At 48.8% G+C, this 10272-nt stretch overlaps 1 pseudogene; it reads left to right on the forward strand.

The window, feature by feature from the left end:
- The first annotated feature begins 8156 nt into the window (after positions 1-8156).
- LOC111818369 lies at positions 8157-10251 on the forward strand (annotated as a pseudogene).
- The last annotated feature ends 21 nt before the right edge of the window (positions 10252-10272 follow it).

Consider the following 10272-nt stretch of genomic DNA (forward strand, 5'->3'; position numbering starts at 1 on the left):
CGGTGGTTGTCTGGCCACCACACCTGCCCTTCCAGGTCCAAGACGCTCATTCCACACCAGCTCCCCCTTTAAAAAGCTGCTGCCCCCCAGGACTTGCTCAGCCTGTGTGGGGGAGGGGAAGATATTCTCATCAACTGGTCCGCTGAGCTGGCTGAGATGACCGGGACAGTCTGGGCTCCTATCACGGAGGCGGTGGGGGGCCAGGTGTCCATGAGTATAAGGAGTAAGGAGAGCCCTTCTAAATTCTGCCTCTTTCTTTTGAGAAAACAGCACTAATTTCGAAGGGAGGCCCACTACAGAAATCCTAATATGAGCTGAATACTGGGATCACATAGGTTAACAGAGAAAGTTCTTAAGGACCTTTTGACTACTAACTTGGTATTACACTAAATTCCCTCAAGACACAAATGTCAGCGATGTTTATTAAAACCACAGACTCCCAGGCCCTCCCCAAGGCCTGAATTACAACTTCCAGGGAAAGGCCTCGGGAACCTGAGGGCTTATAGGCACTTCAATGAGAGAACACAGAGGACACCGTCCCACCTTGAAGAAGCTGTACCTTGTCTTCTAATTAGGCTGCTGCTAGTGCAGCAAGCCACAGCTGGACACAATCTGGCAATGAAATTTTAACCTCCTTTGTTGCAATTGGTGCTCTATAGGCCTGGCGAAGAATAGAAAGGGTGGGAGCTAGCTACTGATTGACAGGGAGAGAGCCAGTGAGAAGCCAGAGAAGCGCTGATCGCCCAGAGTGCTCTGGAGTGGGGGCGGGTCTTAGTTTCCATACGTATAAATACCAGACTCAAGGCAGCCTGGAAGTCCGCTGTGGAAAGCTTTGGCTCTAAAAACCAAGGGAGGAAGCAGTAGGGGTTGCTGGGGAGAGGGGATTTCTAACTTAGAGCTAGGAAAATGGGAAAAGGAGGGTGGCGGGGTGACGCTTTTTTTGAAAGAGTTTTCAGAAAAGTAGGATGTGGCACCCAAAAGCCTCTCTTGTTTTCCAGTGCGCAGTTCCGTCTAGGCAGGCTGCAGCCCCCAAAGTACTCTGCGTCTGCTTGCCCCACACATACGGCTTGTGGGGCCTGTTTAGCCTTGCGGAAGTCCTCTCTCCTGTTTCTTAGCTTTTTCTGCTTCCTTATGTCTGGAGCAGGGAAGTGAAGGAAGCGGAGCTTCTCAAGTTTACCCCTCCACCCGAGGAGGTGGGAGGGTGCTTACGTTCCCCAGGTCGAAGCAGAATGATCTCCGTGGCTCGGGAAAGCCAGCTTTTCTCCAAGAACGAGCCTTGGAGAGTGGGTCACTCCAGGAACCCTGGTGCTGAGTAAGGAGGGCCGCTCCTGCTGAGCTTTTCCCAGCTGTAGGCGCTTGTGATTCTAAAGAGCTCATGCAAGTAGACCTGAGTTTGTGGAAGCATAGGGTCTCAGGGGTTGACTTAGTCTCAAACTGAAGAAGCCGAAAGTTCAGGTTCCTAGCAAGCAAGACTTCTCGTTCCTTTCTCATAGAGCAATAAATTCGAGGTCTGCTCTAATTAAAAGAGCTGTCCCTATTTTGAGCAGATAAGTGGTCTGGCTTGGGGGACAGGCTCTTTAAAAGCCCTTCTCTCCTAAAGGCCAATGCTCCGGAGGAATAAGCTGCTGCGGAGCTTCCGCGGAAGTGGAGGCAGGTCTAAGTGCGGGAACCACGAACTGGCAAAACCTCTTAAAAGAAATCTGGAGGCTGTTGCCAAGCCGAAGGTCCTAGAGGCTGCTTTCAGGTTCATGGGGGTGGGGACGAACAAAACAAGTAGGGAAGGTGCATATCTGTTGATGTGTGTCCTGTATGAGGAGGGGCGAGCTGACAGGGCGCTCCAAGGGTCAAAAGACTTCTTGGTTCCAAAGCTGAATTCATTGTTGGGTGACCCTAGGTATTAAGGTAGTTGGCCTATGTAAGTTGCTTGCCCTGCTGCCCCGTTTACACTTCCCTATGGGTTGAGCTGGCTGCCTACCAAATGTAAACTAACTTGTGTCCACATACAATAAAGGGGTGAATGTGGCACCACATAGCTGGTCCACCGTGCACAGCTGTCTGATCTCAGTTTAGGCCTAGGATTTCTCCCCTTTTAGGAAGCCTCTCCATATGTGCGCCTTAGACCCCTCAGCATGCTAGCCTTTTGTGCTTTCTGCCCAGTTGTGTGGTTGGCCCCAGTCCTAATCTGATCCCAGGGCCACATGTCTCATCTGGCTGAAAAGAAAGTGTTCTGAGCAGTGACAGGGTGGCTATGGTATTGGCCTCAAAGATGCATGCCCCATAGGAGTGCTACATCACTAAGATCTAAGCCAGGAGAGTATCCAAGTAGCTTGGAAGTGAGTTTCTCATCAAACCATAGATGGCTTTTAGAAGCTCCCTGCTGGCTCACTGCTGAGCTGCCCCCCACTTGATCTTCCTCTGAGGAAAGGCGGGTGCTTGGCAGCCCACGCCACAGCTGCGACTACTGCCACGGTGCTCTGACAAGCCCTGCCTGTCATGGGCACCCTCTACAAGTATGTTCTATGGGTAAAGCACTCCAAGGGGTGCTCTCCCTGGCAGCTCCCAAGAGCTGGCTTCTGAGTGCAGGCTTCCTAGTGTGGTGGCGAAGGCCAACCTAGAGATGGCAGGGATCACCGATCTGCCTAGCATCAAGCAGGCTGGAAAGGGCTTCAGAGAAACAAGTAGAGGTCTGTGTCTACTGTGGCCTCTAGGGAGTTAACAGGCTGCTGCCCTCTTGATGTTGGATGATCTGAGGAGAGGACCAGAGAGCTGGAAAACTCTGGTTGCTCAAGTGAGTGGGAAGCGCGCTCCTTTGAAAACTCGGGAGAGGTCAGTGGAAATGGAGTCTGCCCAGCTGGCTCCACTGAGCCTAAGGATGAGGGATTATGTGAAAATGCCTAGATCGGGGCCACCTAAAGGCAGCTCCAGGGGCAGCTCATTCTGATCAAAGTGGAGGTGGGCATGCTGGGCTTTCATTCAGGAGCAAGGGCCACTGGCTCACTCTGTACCAGAGCTACTATGAAACCAGCATGTTGGTCTCTGGCCCCCTTGAAGGTGGCTTTTAAAATTTATTAGGACGTGTTTGCAGTACACTGACCACATTTATCATGGGGTGTCAGTACATTGTAAAACCGTTCAAAACCCATTTATGTCCCTCCCATCTCTTGGTGTCTTCCCATTTGCAAAATATGAGCTGCCCCTGGAGCTGCCCTTCAGGTGGCCCTAGTTCCTATTAACTTGGTTACAATGTTAAATGAAACAAGACCCCCAGGCTTCACTATCGTGTGACTTGTTTTTCCTGAGAAACTAGCTGAATTTGAGATGGCTTTCACCAGGAGATGTAGGCTGAGCTCCCGTCATCTAGGTGCCATCCAGCTCTCACTAGCTCTGATCTTCAGGCGAGCACGGGAAATGGCTTTACCCTTGAGGGTTTTGTGATACTTACAAGGTGGACTGTCTGAGCAGTGCCTGTCCAGTGACGTGCTCCACGCGTGAGCTGCAAGGTTCTCCCCTGAGCTTATGTTGTCACAAGTGTTCCCTTGACCACCTGTACTAGTGCAGCAAGCATTCCCTGGCTGGTCTTCAGTGACAGCATAGGCCCAAGTGTTTCCCCATAGGCCAGCAGCCCCTGAGTGCAGTGATGTTCATGTCTGCTTAGCTTGCAACTGTGGAACCAGACATGTGAGATTGTAGGCAGTTGTGTCCTGGGGAGTCACCTAAAATGCTTAAGATGTGGGAAGTTGCCTTAGCTCGTCAAGGCCCAAAGTATGGGGGCCAGGGCCAATGGGGGGATCTTACAAGGTTGAGGCTTGGTGAGTGAACCAGAAAGTCTAAAATTGACTAAAATTGGAGGGATGAGCAGTTTTTTAGAGTCTTGGAAGTTGAGGGATGCTTTCTGCAGTTTGGCAAATGCTACTTGCTATGACCTTGGACGCCTGACTCTACTTTGTGTGGTGAAGTGTTCCTAATTAAAGGCCATGAAGGCACCAATAGAAGTCATTCACTTGTAAAACTGTTCTGCAAGGCTCCCTTGAGAAGCTGAAGGGAAAAGCGCCAGGCAAGTGGCGGTAGCTTGAACCCAGGCTTTAGCCTTTATTGGCTGAGCCTGAAAGGGCCCAGGAGTTCCATGGTATAGAACCTAGCTTCCATTGGGGGTGAGCCTGGGCCTTCTGTCAAGTCACTAGGAGTTGCAGCTCTTTAGTCTGAGCCTGCTCTTCAGGTGACCAGGTTAGAATGTGCTGAATACAGAGGGAAATTGGTGCAGGCCTGAGTGGGCATGGGGGGGTCGTCCTTTGTGGCTGAAGTTGGCTGAGCAAGGCCAGCTTGCCTGCCTGTGGGCCTCCTGCACTCTACTTAATTTGCACTAGTTGGAGTTCGGAGGTGGATCCAAAACAAGGCAGCACCCAAACTCCAGTTCTCTTGCAGGGGATGTGGCTCATAAAAAGCTTATTTCTGAGCTGCTTACAAATAGTCCCTCAAAAGCAGGCAAATCTATAATGGGCCAAGTAGCTGTGGAAGGCTGAGGTCACAGGGCGGGGGCACGGGGATAGCTCAGCCACTTGTTTCTGATGTCTTCGGTGGAGTGGCTTAAGCTGTCCTGAAATGTTAAAGCATTCCCAAGTTATAAGGCTTCGCTTGTGATATCAAGGAGGCTGATGTACTTCTGGTGGTATAGTGACAGCTCTACTCCTGCCGCCTGCTTTGGTCACCTGGCTGCCTCAACACCGGATGTGGTGCCAGCTCCTTGCCCCAGCCCAAAGCATAAGCATCCCTCTTTGGGGAGAGGATTGCCCTCTTCTGGACTTGCTACTGATAATCTTTCCATTGTTCATCTGTATAATCTGTAGATTTCACTTAGCCTGGTGGGTGGTGGTGGGAAAGGAGATTCATGTGTTGTCTTCAGGAACAGCACTCTAGCAGGTGGAACAGGAATAAGGGGGGGCCTCCTTTGTTCCCTGAAAAGCTCAGCTATCGGGGCTTCTCGGCCTACTTGTCCTGGCCCATGCACTCCTGAATGACCTCATCTCTTGAAAATCTGACACCAGCTCTCCTCCCTCCAGTCCTCTGGGCTCTGCCTGGACTTAAGAGTAGGATTTGGACTTGTTCATAGCCTGTCTCTAACCTGGCCTTTCCCAAAGACCGCTACCTTCTATCCTAACCCTCAAAGTATACTTGACATGGTGCATGAAAGGTATAGAAGAGGTAGCCTGGAGGAAGAACAGAATTTTTCAGCTGTCATTCTTTCCATTACATAGGAAAGAGAAAGTAGACAAAACGGGACTCAAAGCATGTTTTTCTGCCACCATTTTCTTTGCTGCAGGTGAGAAGGAACCCTGCTCTGTGGCACTGGCTTTGTTCCACAGCCTATTGTCCATTCATGGCTCAACCCACTTGTCCTAGAATGGCCTTTCTTGGATGGCACCTTGGCAGAGTTGCTTGGTTTGTTTTCAAACTACTTCCTGAGATGAAATTTTTAGCACTAGAGAAAACTCTTCCAAAGCTGCCTTTTCCAGATTCCTATAATCTCATGTACATTTAAGCTTTGATAATTGGAATCTTTATTTGGGGAAAACCATTGTCTTAGAGTTAAAAGTAGTATGCGTATTAGCTGTGAGGCTAAATACCTAACACCCGCAATTTGAAGGAAGAGTTGCAATGTACTGTTTCCATTTATGATTGACTGGCTCTAGGGCAGAGATCTGAGGGCAAAAGGGTATGACCTGCCCAGGCACATCCACAAGTGGGCTCCCCTCGAGTGGGACTCGGACCTGATGGAGTTGACTGTGCTTGGGGTTTTTTGGTTTTACTGTCACAGCCCCTAGTCATTTTGTATCCCAGTATCTCCTTAAATGCAATCCAAAACAATGAGTTCAATTTTGCCTGGCATGAGACAACTATCCAACCAAAATGGAAATAGTTCATCCCAAAAGTGCCAACAGTTCATGTTTTTCAATGAATGCAGAGTCTTAGATTTGTGGAAAATTCATAGGGGTGAATCTTTAAAATCAAGTTGCATAGGCTCCAAGGAAACGGGGACGAATATTCCCATCCCAAAGGGGAGTAATAAAAGCAAGGAAACCCAGCAGGCCACTCACTGTCCTGTAGATCCACACCTAGCATCTGGGCACATGGTGGTGAGTTGGTTGGAAAGTCGTGCAGTCACTCCACCCCTAAGGTCTGTCGTCTTATAGCCCTCATTGGCCTCGTGGGCTGGGACCCCCACGCATGTCCTACAACTTTCCTTGGCAAACAGTCCACTTACCTTGGTTCTCCAGTTTCCTGGTGTTTGTGCTGTACCCTTCGTACCTTTTATTTCATATACTACCTTCTGGGGGGGGGAGGGATGGCTCCTTAAGTAGCCTTCCAGTCCTGCGTTGGAGTCTAAATGACTTTCTGAGTACACCATTTTTGGTATTTATAATCTAGGAAAATGAGCATCACAAGATATTCCTGAAGTGTCCACTACAGCAATAGCCAGGCCCCCTTTGACCATGGCTGTAGTACGGAGTTACCTAGGTGGCTATACATAGCGAGTATGGGGAAAACCAATTCCTTATTGAGTTTCTTGAGCAAGAAAGTTCTTAAAGGGTTACACTATTGCACCCTTGAGCCTGGGATGGCTGGAGTCCTCTAACTTCTGAGGTGCTCTCAAGGCATCTTGTCCCAGTACAAAGCATTTAGTTTCTTTTGATGTTGGTGGTCTCGCCTGTACCTCTTGACCACCCCCCCCCACGTGTGGTTTATTCTGGGCAAGGTGAATGTTTCAAGTGTATGCTGAAGTTTTCACCACTCAACTGTCCAGGTAAAGCAGGAACTTGACTCTTGCCATAGAGGGTCAGCAGTTATGGGAACCCTCAGAACAGAAATCGGGAGAGAACTAGGAACAGGCAGATTTGGGGCCATCCTCGTCCAAGGAGCTTGGATGTGTTAAAGCCCTTTGTATAGGGTGACAAGGGGCACTACAGCTGGGGCCCAGGTACTTTAGTGGGCAAGGCCACAATGGATCTTGCTTGGAAATGGGGAGTTTAAAATTTCAAAAGCAAGCTTCTAGGTAAAAGCTAGGCTGTTGGCTTCTATGTTAATTATAAAATAGACTGCCCAAAGGCTGGGAAGTAAGTCTAGCCAATTGGTAACATTTAGCCACAAAGCTTAAACTCGTATGGCAAATGGAAAAATTATTAAACGATAAAGATAGGAAACTCAAAGTAGTTACATTTAAATTTGCACATGAAATTTTCATACACTTAAATATTCATATCTTGAGGTATAGGATAGGATCTCATTCTGTAACACATTCCAGGCTTGAACTAGTTCCCTTTGCTTCCCACCTTCCTAACCCTAGCCAGGAATTTGGGGAACCAGCTTTTAGCCTCTTCCCATACTTGAGTGTTTTGTCCTTTTGGGAGATGAGGCTACAAAGGATACTAAGAAGCACCCAGCCCAACAGGGGAAAAATCTGAAGATCTTCAGGTTTTTCCCTATATTTCCTAACTATGCAGGAAGACAACATGAAGACATGGGCATGGGAGGGAAGCCAGCGCCTCATCTTGACCTATGTGAGCCTCACCTGGACTCATCCAAGGCCCAGGGTTGCCTGTTAGAGTGGAAAGTTAAGATTTGAAGGTTAGGGGCTTAGAAGGCTTGGTTGTGAAGTCTTTGTGGATTTGAATACCTCTCGGAGCAGAGTTCCATGAGTTTTGGGGTTGGTCCAGTGTCTGGTGTCCTATGGGTGGGCTCCAGGTGGGCTTCCTGGTATGTACCCCTTCCTTTGTTGCATGTGGAAAGTGGAGCTGAAACTGCCTTGTGTTGCTAGAGTAATCTCACAGGTTCCCGCTTGCCAGTTGTGCAAGTATTGGGGGAGAGAAGTGGCCAGGGAAGAATTAGTCGTTCACAGGTTTCCAGGTGAAGCAGGGCTGCTGGAGATTGTTACCTGGCCCCACCACTTATAGGCTGTCTCCCTGCCCCCCTGAGAGATGGCCTCCCCTAAATCCGGTGAACTGGCACCTTGCCTTAAATCAGATTTTGTGATTTGAATTTACTGGAGAAAACTTCGTCTCTGGCGGCTTCCACCATATAGCTCTTCACTCTTTGGTCCACCTACTTGCTACCTCATGCTGCCCATGCTTGGCTTGCCCTTCGCCACCCAAATTAGTCATTTGATGCCCAATTTGCAGTCAATATGCCAGGAATGCACCATAATTTTTGTGGTGGATGTTACTGAGGTTCCCAGCAGTACAGTAGAAGTGTAATCTGGTCCCCACAAGCTTTGATGCAGAAGCATTGGGTTCTGTATTGCATGTTGAGTGGCTTTGTGTAAAACACAAAGCTCATCAGCTGGTCAAGGTCACTAAAGACCACACTGGCGCAGAAGTATCTCCGGAGGCAGATGGTGTGATGTCCAAGACCAGGGTTTTGTCCTTATCACAAAAAAGCAATTGAAACCTTGTTGAGACACGGGACAAACCGACATGTTGGGATTGTCAGCTGCTAGTACGAGGAGCATAGATATCAATTCATTGAAGCTTTTCAGAATCGGGAAGTGATCATAGATCCACTAATCACCAAACTGACAGAAAAGGCAAAATACACAAAACTTACAGAAAATCGAATCTGAACCAGAATAGGAGCAAGTCAAAAGCAAGTGGGACATAACATTAAATTTTCTCTTTATGTTGATGGTAGAAGTGAAGGAAAAACTGTCAGCCTTGCAAAGGAAAACTATATCACATGAAAACTTGTCAGTGACCAGAAGTGGCTAGGCTTTCTAGGCATCTAGAGCATGCTATGCCCTTTAACTGGGCAGTTTCCAGTGGCAGCAGTACAGCATTGCTTTACAGCAAGTGACTGATGACGGCGCCTCCTTGGTGCAAGGTGTGATGTTTCCCTAGTGACTAAACCCACCATCCAGTTTCACTAATCCTAGTTTCTGGGCCCAAAATGTTAGGACCTTAAGCTCTTTAGTAATTGAGGGTAGAGCGGGCCACACATGCCAAAGCAGAACCCTGTCGTGGAACAATTCACAGCTACCAGGTGGCTTATTTTCAAGCCAGTCTACCTCATCCTGGTGCAACTGACTCCAGCATATGCAGCAACAGGTCGTGGCCAGACTGTTGTACGTGTTGCCTATCAGTACCTGTGCATTTGCCAAATCTGAGAATGCGGGGGGAGGGGGGGTCCCTCGGCAACCCCCTCCATGTTTTGATGCTCTTAAAATCACAGCCTTAAACCCGGTGGAGCAGTGCTTCATCAACAGCTTTAGGTACTCGCCAAACCAGAATGTACCTGGGCAAGCAATGAAGCCCGATTTCCCCCCCCCACCCTTTATAGATAGCTTTCTTGGACAACAAGCCATAAAACAGTGTAAAATTGGTGGACAGGCTATCACCCCAGCAACCCAGCAGCTCGGGCTCTACTCCATCCCATCCCACAAGGGAAGCAGAGTATGATGGAAAAGGTTTTTAATCCACCTGTAGTTGACCTGAGTGCACCACTGGGGTGGAGGGTCTTCTGATACTGATCAAGTATTTTCATGCTGGACAACATTGGAAGGAAAAAATCCCGGCACCTCTCATGGCCAGCCCAGACCACCCTCCAACAGCAGTGCAGTCGCCAACCTCCTCTGCACCCACTCCAGGGCTCGCTAGGCCCCCTTACTATGGCTGGTGTCAGTTCCCCGGTACATTCACCTAGTGCTTCCAGCATATGAGCCCAGGAAGCTCTGATTCTTCCTATTCTATAAAGTCGGAGCAGATTCTACACACAAACTCCCAGTAGTCGAGGGTGGAGCCAATCTGAATAAAGCCAGTGGACCACCTGAAAATGATTTTCCTGTTAAGAATCATGAAGAATCCAGGCCTCAAATATGCAAACTAGTCAAGAAGCATACTTGCTTCCCTGCTCTTAAATAGAAATCGGAGCTCTGCCTCTGGAGACCCGATGCTCTTGATAGCAAGGGGGATCAGCCTAGAATGCGCCAGGAGAACCCAGTGGGTGGAAAAAGTCCAAGTGGCTTGATGCATCCCAGAAGTCTTTCCCTTCATGGTGATGAGGACGACGAACCAGTGAGGACTGGTGTGCAGTTTATCAAAATGGAACTGCTGTGCTTTGAGGCGTAGCCAGCAGATTTCCATCTCGTGCTCGCATTGACTAGTTTTCCAAGTGGAGAGTGGATTTGTACTTTCTGGGGAGATGTAGCCAAACCAGAAGTTTGAGTATGATTGCCACGTGCTCCTCGCCACAACTTGGAAAAACTGAAGCTCTTGTTAGCACCAATAG

Source organism: Octodon degus, unplaced genomic scaffold (genome assembly GCF_000260255.1).
Source record: "Octodon degus isolate 3935 unplaced genomic scaffold, OctDeg1.0 scaffold00005, whole genome shotgun sequence".
Lineage (NCBI taxonomy): Eukaryota > Metazoa > Chordata > Mammalia > Rodentia > Octodontidae > Octodon > Octodon degus.